This window comes from Parus major, chromosome 11, assembly GCF_001522545.3.
Source record: "Parus major isolate Abel chromosome 11, Parus_major1.1, whole genome shotgun sequence".
Taxonomy (NCBI): Eukaryota; Metazoa; Chordata; class Aves; order Passeriformes; family Paridae; genus Parus; species Parus major.
In genome coordinates, this window is record NC_031780.1 from 13,781,899 (window position 1) to 13,794,102 (window position 12,204).

Below are 12,204 nucleotides of genomic sequence, written 5' to 3' on the forward strand. Positions count from 1 at the left end.
GACAGCATCAAACTAAACACCAGCCCTGATTTTAAACTTAGCAGAATGTCTTTCAGTCTGGCTTTGTCTCGCTGTTTACCTTAACAGGTAAAAATTGAATAAAACTCTGGGAAGCAGGACAGTTGCCCTAAGGAAAGTAAGTATTTGAGTTTCAGACTGAAAATAATAACTAGTTATTAGTTATAAAACTATAACTAATCACTTAGCAGCCCATGGTGATACTGCTGGTTTCTGCAGTGTGCAGTTTCCTTTTTGTACAAATTGCCAAATGTCTTTGTTCTCTGAAGAAATATATATACTAGTCAAGAGAAGATATTAGTGACTTAGGCAAGTATCTTTTTCTATATATTACTCCCACCTAAACAACTATAAGAAGCAAACAGTAGAATAAATTGCCTGTCTGGTTCTATAAATCAAAAATACAATCTTAGTCCAATGCAACGCAAGGCAAATACAATAATGGCAAAATCTATAGCTGTAGAGATGATAAAGTATCAAAGGCATCTGCCCTATACTGAGGCCTGAGCATGGGATACATTATTTAAATGTACAGTAGGCAGTGGAAGTGATCAATACTTCACAAGCCTCGACTTCTAAAAAGCGGTGAATTGATTTGATCTTACCAGTAGATAGCTGTGGGGGCAGTAATAGGGATTGCTAAAATACATGCCATGGTCTTTATTCTCTTGTTGCAGTCTTTGCATAGCTGTTTAAACCTGGGGAACTGAACATGGGAGTGTTTGAATTGGTAATAAATAACCAACTGAACACAAAGCATTGCAGAATCTGGCTGGCCTTTTGCCTTCTCATGAGATTATGGGCATTAAGCTCCCCTATAATGGTAATTCCATTAATTCCACTTTTGCCAGTGTCAGTGAAAACAGGGAATCCCTTATTGTTCAAGCCTTTGGAACTCACAGACCATGCTGAGACCACCTAAGGGCAGAATTTGCCCTTGCTAGGTGGTCAGGAATGCCTTTTGGGGAACCTTCTTATTTTCCCTGCTCTTCACTTTACCTGCTCAGGTGGTTTTATTAGTGTTAAACTGTTGTCTCTGTGTAACTCATGCTGTAATATTTCCTCTGCTCTGTAGGCTTCAGGAAAACTGTCTTTTGAAGCATCTTGGTATTTTAGGCGGCTGATTTTCAGTGCAACAGATCTCAGCTTCCTGAGATACTAGAAGTGCTGAAGACTTTTCTTAAAGAAAAATACTTTGTAATTGCTGAACTGCTTCAGCAATTTTGCATTGTGACAGTTTAATTAGTAAATGTTCTCAAGGAGTTAGTGAATAGTGAGATGCAGTTACAAGTCCACTCACAGCTGATGGGAGCTCTGATATCCAAGACCACATGCTTTCATTTCATTTGCCTTCTAATTTTTAGGATACTTTTTACTTCTTCATTATAAAGTGCTAATGCTAATAATCTCTTTACATGATAAAAGGTTAATAACATTTTGTCTGTGCTTATGGCTGTTTTTCCTGCAACCAACTTTATTGGTGATCAGTAGGTTTTTACTCCAATTATGGAGTAAAAGTGCAAGTGGTTTTACATAGAAAAATGTCACTCTGTGCGGCTCTAAATAGAAACTAGCATAGCACAAGAAATGGAGTAAAATACTTGGAAAACATGAAATTGGCACCAGTGAATTTTCCAGTGAGCTGTAATTGAAAGCTACATTTTTTTCTACCTGCTACTCTGGGTTATATCCATATTCTTTATTCCTAATTCCCTGCGAAGCTTCCCCATGTGACCAGCTGCAGTTTTAGTCTCTTCTTGGGACAAAAATGAGGATTTGGGGTTGGATGCTGAGAAGCCAGGGCAGTACTCAGCCTCCAGACACTTAGAGCAACTTCTGTTACCTGTTTCTTCTACTATCAGAATAGTGAGGGGAGGGGGATAAAGCCAAATAAAAACCCAAACAAAACCCCAACACGGTAAGTTTGGGTTTCTGCTACCAAACCCTTAATATTGGTGAATCATATGGAAGACTGATCACAGCAGGCTGGGCTTTGTAGCTGTGCTTGAGTTTTCAAAAGACTGGAAACTCAGTGGGTGTTATGCTTAAGGATCCTCTAATGAGAGATAAATAAATGACTAGATAACTTGGAAAATATTGGTGATCCTCTAGAAAGCTATATGCTAATATGAAAAAGATATTAATTCACAAATGTGGTGAAACTTGTTATGAAGATGAAATAGGGCTGTTGGAGAGGGGAGGATGGTGTAAAGAAATGGAAAAGGACATTGGATGGATGGTGGGGAAAAAAAAGACAAGGCCCAAGTGTTGCAGGGCTAGAAAAGGACCTTTAGGCCCTTCTGACACAGAACCCTTGTTTCTGAAGTAGGACCAAAAAGCACCCCCTGTGCTATTCCTGTACTCCCTGTACACTTTCTCTGTTGTCTTGTTATACTCCTCATTACTTATTCTGAGGATTTTTGCCACAATTTAGGAATGCTTCTATTGTCCTCATTCCACATGGACACAAAGGCAAACTGTTCTCTGCAGCAGATTTTTATTGCTTCAGTTTTCATTTCTTTATGCTAAATTGTCCGTTTTATTGCAGTAGCAGATTGTTTGTGCTGAAGTCTTGGGCCTTTTGGTCATATGTTGTTTTCCAAAGCACATCTCCAGTTTAAAATTACTGTGAGTTCTATCTGGGCTTGCTCTGTATTTCCTGACCCTTCCAGCTTTGGTAGCTTGAAAACTGAATAATCAAAATCCTTAGTTCATCAGCCAGGCCATTATGGCACTTGATAGGGCTGACACAAAGGATTTATTGCTGCTGATTCCCCTTCAGTGCAGCCTTTCTCTTTGGCAGGAAATTGCAGTATCTTCACTACAGGCTGGTCGTGTACACAGACTCTTGCACTCTGCACAGCTCTTCTGATGCCATAATTCTAATATTTTTGTGCTATTATTTGTCAAGGTGTAGATAAAGAAATATTGCTATTTTATTCTTATAAAGTGTGTTACGTGTCTGCAAGAAGAGATCAGATTAACTCGATGTGTCTGTGATAAATCCTGCTTGCTGTTCTTGGCCTTCATTGTTGTCTTTAATGCAGTGAATCCCATTCATTATTTGCTCTGCTATTTCTGACTATCTAGTCCTTCCTCTCCCATGGCCATGCTACAATGTCATAAAGAAAAAGTTTAACCTTTTGCACTGTAGCCATCTCTCCTGAGTTCTTGCAAATAAACTGTTGATGGCTCTGAGGATTTCACCTGCTAATTCTTTAAATATCCTTGGAGGAAATTCATCTTCCCATGTGGGTTTGGGTGTTTGAGAAAACAAACCAGCCTATCTTCCTAATGGTTTCATTTACCTCTTGCACAAAAAAGAAGTTGGTAATCAGTGCAGACAGAAGTAGAAAAGTATGATTCCAAGTATAAGCAACAGATACAACTACCTGGTAAATTAATTTTTCTTCACACAAGACTAAATTTTTATGGAGGCTGTTGTTGGTGCAAACAAAAGGAGGTGAAAATAATAATATACAAAGGCAGAAAATAGCTCTTAATTCTTTCATTTTTGGGAACTTCCTTTATTCAGTTCCTTAAAAACATGAAGGTAAGAACAGTCAGGTGATTGTGTATGTAATGCTGTATCAGTGCTTATTTCTGAACATGATAATTTTTTCACCTATGTCTTTCTGAAGATCAAGGTAAGTGTGAAATGACCTGGCATAAGTTTAAGGTGCATGGTGACACCAGCTGGTGGTGAAATAAATGTGTATAAAAGTGTGAGTTCAGATCCATCCACTGACTTGGATGGAGAAAGGGAAAGTTCTGGAATGGTGTTCATGCCATGTCACTGCAGCAGTGAGATGTGGGAGCTGGGTTCCTTTGCAGAAACTCTTGTGTGGTGAACTTCAGTAGTGCATTTGTGCTACTGACATGGCTGGGAGTTTGAGATCCACAGACTCACCAGCCTGACAGAAAAGCAAAATCTTTACTATTGTTATTTAAAGCTTTGTGCACATTAAAACTCTTGGATTGCACCTTTCTTCCAGCACAAAGGAACAACAGTATCTTCAATAAAATAGTGCAAGATGGAACACTCTTGGGGCTTCACTTGAAGTAGCTGAGTAAACTTGGGGTTAGTGGCTTATGAGGAGTGTTAAAAAGGATTGAACTCATATATTTCCTCATGTAAAGACCTTCTTAGTTGCTGTTTGTGGGAAGGAGTGAGCACTGGTCCATTTTTGGTTTGGGGTTTAGGAACGAGTGAAGCTGGAGCTGCTACTGTTTGAGTTGGAATAACATTCACCTATGTACAGACCCAAGAGTGTAAAGCAGAGACAAGCCCTTGCAAAAGAGCAAGGTATTTTAAACAAAAGGAAACAACTCCCCATCTGTATCTTCATAAAATTCCAAGGTTCTGTTACAAATGTTTTGGTTTTAATGATACATTGTCACTTAATCTGCATTACTCTCTTGAATTTATTAGAGCTTGTTTATCTTATTTAAGAAAGAAAACATGGCTTTGAAATGTCTTGATGACTGTCAAGACTTCCCATCTCTGTGTGTTTTTAATGGAATAATTCAGAAACATGCATTATCAAACAGTATATTAACACCTAAAAAGCAGTCCCTGATGTGCCCTATATGCTTCTGTTTTCTTACTGCAGGCTTGAAATACACCAAGCAATTTAATTCTCCCAAGCTGCATTGTTTTGATAGGATTTCAGAATCTGATATTTCCCTGCCTTTAATGGCCATGGGGATTGTCTCTGCTGAAGGGAGCAGCTGAGCTGCCTGTTAAGCAGTTTTCTTGGAAAAGAGTTTTCTTGTGAAAGGGAAAGCCTTGCTTGGGTGTATGACATGTAGGAAGGGCATGGTCTTTCAACATAATTGCCTCAAGGGCTCAGTATACAAAAATTAAATGTTTAATGAAAATGCTTTTTTCTCCCTTCAGCAACTAGTTGTGTTTAACCTTTTATCCTGCTCCACCCCCTCTCCTTTCTTCATTTTGCACTACTGAAAATGTGGGAGATTTGGAATACACAGCCCAAAAAACCAGATTATTTTTCCATTTATAACACAGAATGCATAAATCAAATTGGCTGCAGTAGTATGCACCTCTGAGGTGCAAATACAACTGAGGTGATGTGGGAGTCCAGCATGCAAACATAGACAAAAATATTCTGCTTTGAATTCTGATAGCTTTAAAAAAATCTAAATTAGTTCTTGTAGTATTGTGACGGTTGGCTTCTGGTTTCCTTTCTAAGAAAAAAACATTCTAAATTATAAATGTGCTCCCAGAAATTGTTGGCATGACCCCAGTCCATTCTGTGATGTCTCTATTACTGTTTCATCACTGTCAGTTTGAGACATCAGCTGTGACCCCAAAATGGCTCAGCTGACACCACCAAGGTGAAAAGTTCTTGTTTTGCTAATCACCAGGTGCCAGAGTGGTTTGTGCTTTTTAAAAATAGGTTTCAAGGCCAACAATAAAATAAAAACCCCAAACAGCCAAAAACTAAGAACCACACCCCCTAAAAAATCCCAGGCAAACCTTTGTGAAACAAACCTTTCTTGTGCCTCCACGTGAGCTGAAGCACCCTGCAGCTGCTGTCTGAAGAATGGAAAATGACTGGGGTTATGGTGGTTGTAACGTCGTTATGACAAAGCTCTTTTAACTGCAGCCTCTAGCCTCTGAAAATTGTTCTAAACCGTGGGCTTTGCTGTAATCAATGGAGCTCCCCTGAAGCTCCTTGACTTCAGTGTGGATAAAACTCTTTGATACTTATCTGCAGATTATTTGGTTTTCTGTGCTTGGAGCTGTTCTTGCTCCTCTCTTGCTGAGTATCCAAGAGGAAGTTTGCAACTGCCAGGGAATTCCTATCAATCCCCTTCATCACCTGTCCCCTTTGGAGGTGTTTTGCGTGTCAGCTCTCCTCACTGCACCTCTGCTCGTGGTGTTAGGGTGGTAAAAATCTTTCCAGTGACTCAAACTGCAACACACCAGAAAGGTCAAAGTAATGCACTTGGACATCTCTCAGAGAATGCACAAGGGCTTCAAATTCTGACATGTCATTCTCATAAAACAAGGATTTTCTTAGCAACATTGGCTCAAACCTGTGGAATGGTATTTTTCCATAAATACCCCTCATCCTCCCAGGTGGTTGGCTGATCTAGGACAATGTCATATTCCTTAGTTTGAAATTAAACCCTAAATATGAAATGCACGAGCAGCAGTGGCTTTACTATCACTAGCATTCTTGCAAATAGCTGATGGCAAGACAAGATAAATTGAGTCATTTATAGCATGAGATTATCAGTATGCTTAATACAATGAAATGTAAAAGCACTATGAAGAAAATATACTTGATATGCAAATTATACAAGATAAAGTAGCCATTCATGTAAATCTGTTAAAGTTACTGAGGGTATGATATCATCTAGGGACTGTATAAGGTGTTGGTAGCTGCTGCAGCTGTTATTCTTGTTCAGGGTTAGACTGAATCAGCCATGGCCATAAGCTGGTTTTGACCATTTGTTCTGAAGCAGGTAGAAATTTACCCAGCTCTTGTACCAGGTTATACCAGAAGCTTGCACCTACAGTGATCCATAGGCTATCTGCTGCTTCCCTGATAAACTGATTCATTATGGTGGCTTGCATTTTTTTTGCACTGTAATCATTTGCAATGTTATGGAAATATCTGCCTCATTATTAAAAAAAAAAATAAAAAAATAGAGATGATGGCAGTCCCAAAGGAACTTGTAGAATGAATTAATTTTTTGTAGTGGATTAAAGAGCACAAATTCTAATTAATTCTGGCATTACCTTTTTCATAAAAAGAACCATCACATAATAAATTCATAATTAAGAAGGATTGTGCTTGGTGAGATTGACCTTTGTACCTTTACTCCTTTTTATTTTAATGCAACTGTCTTCAAAAAGGGATTTGGGCCTTGAGTAATCTTAGTAAGAAAATAAGTGGAATGGAAAATGTCATGAATATTTACAAGTATGTTGCCTTTTTGTTGCCATAGTTTGTTTATGGTTTGCTTATAAGCCCTCTTATAGGAGACTAAACGTGCTTTCTAGTGCTAATATTTTATTCATTAAAGATGCTGTTCAGACCTCAACTGAACAGTTGGGTGTTGTCATCTCCCCATTAAATTCATTATTCAACAAATTTTTCCCTAGAGAAAACAAACTTTTGTGGCTTTTCTTCAATCTTTTCACCCTCTTCAATGCTCTCCAGGCTTAAAGACTCCTCTACACCAGTCACTCTAGGGAGCCTGATGAAGAAAAATAACTTAAATGAGGCGTTATCTTCCCCTTTTGCATCCCTGCGTGCCCTGGCTGAGCTCTGGAGTGGCACTGTCCTTGGGACTGGCAGTGGGGGAGAGAACAGGCAGGGGAGAGGGGTCTGAGCTCCTTTGTGCTGTGCCTGGCTCAGGTCTGGCTGCCCGCCTGGAGCAGCAGCTGGGGCTGGAATGCCCTGGAAGGATGGAGAAAAAAGGGCCAGAAAAAACTCAAATTGTCCCATGTGGCAAGTACTGATATCTGGGAAAATTTGTCCTATGAAATATGCTGGAAAACAACTGCTCTTAGTCCAGTTTTCAGCTTCCAGCAGACCCAGAAAATGTTCATCTGGGTGCTTGGTTTGCTGAAGAGCTCAGTGGGAGGTGGGAATTTGGCTTTGAGCCAGCACAAAACCAGGAAAACTGTGGTTTTGTTTTGTTTTTTTCTGCTCCTGGGAGTGATTTTTGTCCCTTTATATTCTCTCCAAGATGTTCTGCAGCTTGGTTTTATTAAGATATTATTTTAGCTTGGTGCTGGATCTTGTCTACAAATGAGTGTTGAAATGCAGATCTGTTATTCTGATGAATAAATTGGATGACAGCTGCTAGGGAAGAGTGAATGGATGCTTTATGGGGAGAATAAAACCATCACTAAATAAATTCTACTAGAAATAGAAAAATAATATACTCAGGTACAATTGTTTTGTGTCCAAAGACAAAACCTACGCATTATAAAACAATGCTCATAAAAGTAAGTGAAAATCCTCTTTTTCTGTCACTTTTTACAGCCTGAGTTCTAAAACAGTCCAAATTTCTAAAATTTCAGGAGACTTATTTTTCAGTGTTCATCACAATTTTGCCAATGATATCTAAACTTTTGGGTTTTTTTAAACCATTAGCATTATGTATTCACATTTCTTGTGTCCCTCAAGATGCTGATATTCCTTACAGTTGAGATTTGAACAGAAAGGGCTGTCAGACTTGTTTTAATGCTGATGTTTGGGGGTGAATGTCATTGATTCCACTGATGGACACCGAGGGCTCGGGGTACTCATGGGATCTGCTCCTTCAGGACTGGCTGAGCCTCCCAGATCCCAGTGAAAGCTCAGATGAGAGAAGGAATTGGGTTTCTGGGGGTTTTTGCATCTAGATGAACATTTTGGTTTTAAATGCCAATCTCAAAGGATTGGTGCGAGCTGCCTGCAATGAGTTAATGAGGCCAAATTGTGTAATTAATGATGGAATTGTCTTTGCAGAGCTGTTCTACTGAGGAGCCCGCGGAGCATCACTAGATGGTGCTGCAGAGTAGGCTTGGCTGGGGCTTTGATATTTAAATTCAGGGAGCCCAATCGGGTGTTCAAAACCAGGAACCCCAACCAGACCGTGGTGCCTGTGCTTGTAAGGGTTTCAAAAACTCTTAATTTGACTTTACTCATTTCTTTTCGTCTGCTGAAGACAATAGCAGGCCTTCCATTGAATGCAGAGACCACCAAATTAAGTGCAAAGAGTTTTTGACATTACTGTAGTTTTGAATGTGATTTAAAACCAGAACTGTGCACAAGCATTTACTGAAACTTTTTATTCAGGGCCAGACCTTTATTTTATATACATCTGACAGAAGTTTTGTACCATATTGTTATAGAAAACAGGGATATTTTAAAAAGCATGGAATTGAAAGTCTAAAACACTTGTGTCATTGCTTTATGACAAGAGCTGTGGCATCAAGTGTTGTCCACACCACAGTGCCCTGATGTCACCTCCCTACAGTCCCACAGACAGCAGATGCCCCAAAATGCCCCAAAACTCCCCAAACAGGTGAAGTCAGAGGTTGCACTGGCACAGAAAATGGCTTTACCTGTCTATTGATAAAAATCCTCATAGGTTGCTGTCCAGCATTGGCTCTGATCACAGTTAATTTAAAAAACTTTTTATCTGCCCAGATAGTTTGAATATTTATTAAACAAATAAAAATGTTCAACTACTGGTAATTCTGGCCCACTTTCTTCATCTGTCGTTCAATTTTTATTTCCAGGTAATTTTGTACATCTTTAAGTTATATATTGGACATAAATTTTTTTCTCTGCATTAGACATAAAAGACAACTTCTAACAGTGTAAAACAAGCCTTTAAACTCTACAGTCTATCCTGGACAGATATAGCAGATTCAAAACCCATTCAAAGGCTTTGTGTGTTTTTATCTAAGCTGTAGCATTTGGGGTTGTAATTAGAGATAGGTGTTGGAAGTTGTGGTTGAGAATTTGAGCTTTTGTTTTGTGAGCTGCAGTCAGAATAATGACTTTGGAAAATAAGAGAAGTTATTAAATACATATTGATGTGGGGTTCTTTTTCTCTGTAAAACAGTGCTTAAACTTTTTATTGTATTGGATTTTATTTTATAGTTTCAGGTTTTGTTTACCTTTTGTGACATTGTAAAAACTCATTATCTTTGTCCCACTCAATCTCCCCAGCAAATCTGAGATAAGGCAACCTACAAATGAAGTACTTATTTTGCTCTGTAAGAACAATATCTAAAGTATTTTTAACAAATACAGCCCTTTAACTCTCAGTAATAGTCACTATTTTAACACTTCGATAAGAGCATTTATATTCAATATACAAGAGAATACTGGGATGTGCTTAGAAGTAATTATTCCCTGCCTATATCTCCCAGGGATGCCTCAGAGGGCAGGTTCAGAGAAGATCTGGGAATCAGCTTCCTTCATTAATGACACAGTTTATTAGATGTGAATCCCCCTTAATAACAGTATTCGTCTTACGACTAAGAACTGTGGCAGAGTTATCTGATGCTGGAAGTAGATTAGCATCAGTGCCTTACTAATTGCTGCATTTTATTTCAGAGCTGGCTTCACGAAGGCTGTGTTTCACAGCTGAAGGTTCACTGGAACCTCTCTTCTCCAGGCAGGCAGGACGTGTCTGGGGGCAGGGATGATTTTGTGTTTTCGAGGCTGTATTTTCCATCCTGTCAGCTCTCTCTGAAGCCTCGTAGCAGGGCAGGAGGGAAGCAGTGGGAGGGGAGCGGCAGGACGGGGTGCATGGGCTGCAGCAGCAGCAGGAGGTGACAGCGGAGTGGCGCTCCCCTGGTCACTGTCACTAGGTGGTACTGCAGAATCGGGAAATGGCCTTGCCTCTCCTGTCCAGCTACAGCAGCAATGCAAGCACCTCCTTGGGCAAAAGCAGCTCTCGGGCCCTTCAGAAGCGTCTTTGGCGCTGTTCAGCTCCTTTTCTGCTTCAGCACACGTGCAGCGGTGGCTTGATGTGGCTTGGAGCTGCATCACACGAGTTGGTGGCTGGTGCCATAGACGTGGCTGGTGAATTTTCCTGCTGCTTCAGGAGTTTTCCCAGCCCTGCCAGGGAGGCTGTGCACCCTCCTGTGCCAGGGAAGGGCAGTGCCCGGGGCAGGGGCCAGGCCCGGGGCAGTGCCCGCGGCCCAGGCCCTCACAGCGGGCTCCGGGGCCGGGGGAGGCTCCTGCAAGCCTCCGTATGTTTTTACTTCATAGGTAACTGAGAAAGGGTTGTGATCTTTTAATTATCTACAGTGCGACATTTGGCCAAAGTCTGATTATTTGTTTTGTTGTTTTTTCTGTTTGTTTTTTTTTTTTAAGTAGTTTTTCTGCTTTTGCTTGTTTCAGCTGCAACTGTGACTGTAATCCAAGGCTGTAATAGCTTCCTCACTGCTGCTGTGGCTCATTATGATGAGGACTTTTAGGGATTTTTCTGCAATAACTCCCAAATCCTTTTCTTGGACACTATATTGCAGTTGCATTTAATTTTGCAGACATTCTCTCATTGGGTTTTATTGTTCCAGGGCCTCTGGTGATCACATAACAGAAAACTTCCCTTTCTCTTTCCCTTCTCTCTAAAAGTTAGCAAATCTACTTTGGAGTCTGAGTGGCTGTTGGAAGAAATGGAGGAGAAAATGAGCAGAAAAATGGAAATGAGAGCTTTCCAGCACATGTCAAGACAAAACTACAAGCATTGCTATGCCCTTTAACAGTTAGATGTGAGAGAATAATTTAAAATTGATCACCTAGTCAACAAAACCAGGTACCCTTTTGGGATAGGGAGATGTATGTATTCAATTTTCATCAGAAGGACCTTATTCCATAAGATATTTTTTTATAGAGTAAACTGTGTTATAAACCTGACCATAGCAGTATCAGTTGAAAACATGGATAATTCTTGCATTTTCCCTAAGGAAATGGTTTGTTGAATGTAATTCTGCCTAGAACAAAACAGAATTTGAGCATTGAGAAGTCTATTCTCTTTCTTGTCTGTAGTATATAGATTTGGCTTTGTATAGTCTTGGCCAGCATCTCATCTGCTCTGCTGCCTACATTCTACTGCACACAAGAGAAATTTAAGTGACTAATCTGGCTAGGATTTTTATCTGTCTTTTTATGACTGACCATAAAGTTTGGTATTTTTTTAACTTCTTGTCCACTCTTTTTCATGTCTTCCAAAGCTGTTGTGTAGGTAATATAGAAAAGACAATAATAAAAGAGATGTTATTTTATTATGAAGCAAAATGGATCTAAATTCCACAACAAAAGGTGGTCATTTCTGCCTTGCTTTACTAGAAAAAGGGGATTTGATTTGTGACCACCATAGCTTTCAAAGCAGAGTATTTCATAGACATGAAAATGGTTAGTGAGGATAGTGTGGAGGACTTTGTAGGAGGTATCTGTTGTAGGTGTATGCAGCTGTGCTGTCTTCAAGAGATTAATCTTTTTACAAAGAAGAAAAAAATTAAAAATATTTATTGATTGAACTAAGAAAAATCATACTTTTTGAATGGCTTGAATTTGTTTGGACATTTGGGGATTTTGGTGTATGGTGCCATGTGTTTGAGCCTTTTGTTTCTCATGACATTTGCTATCAAGAAATGCTTCCTTTAGTGATTTTACACCAAGCAGTGTTGATGTTCTC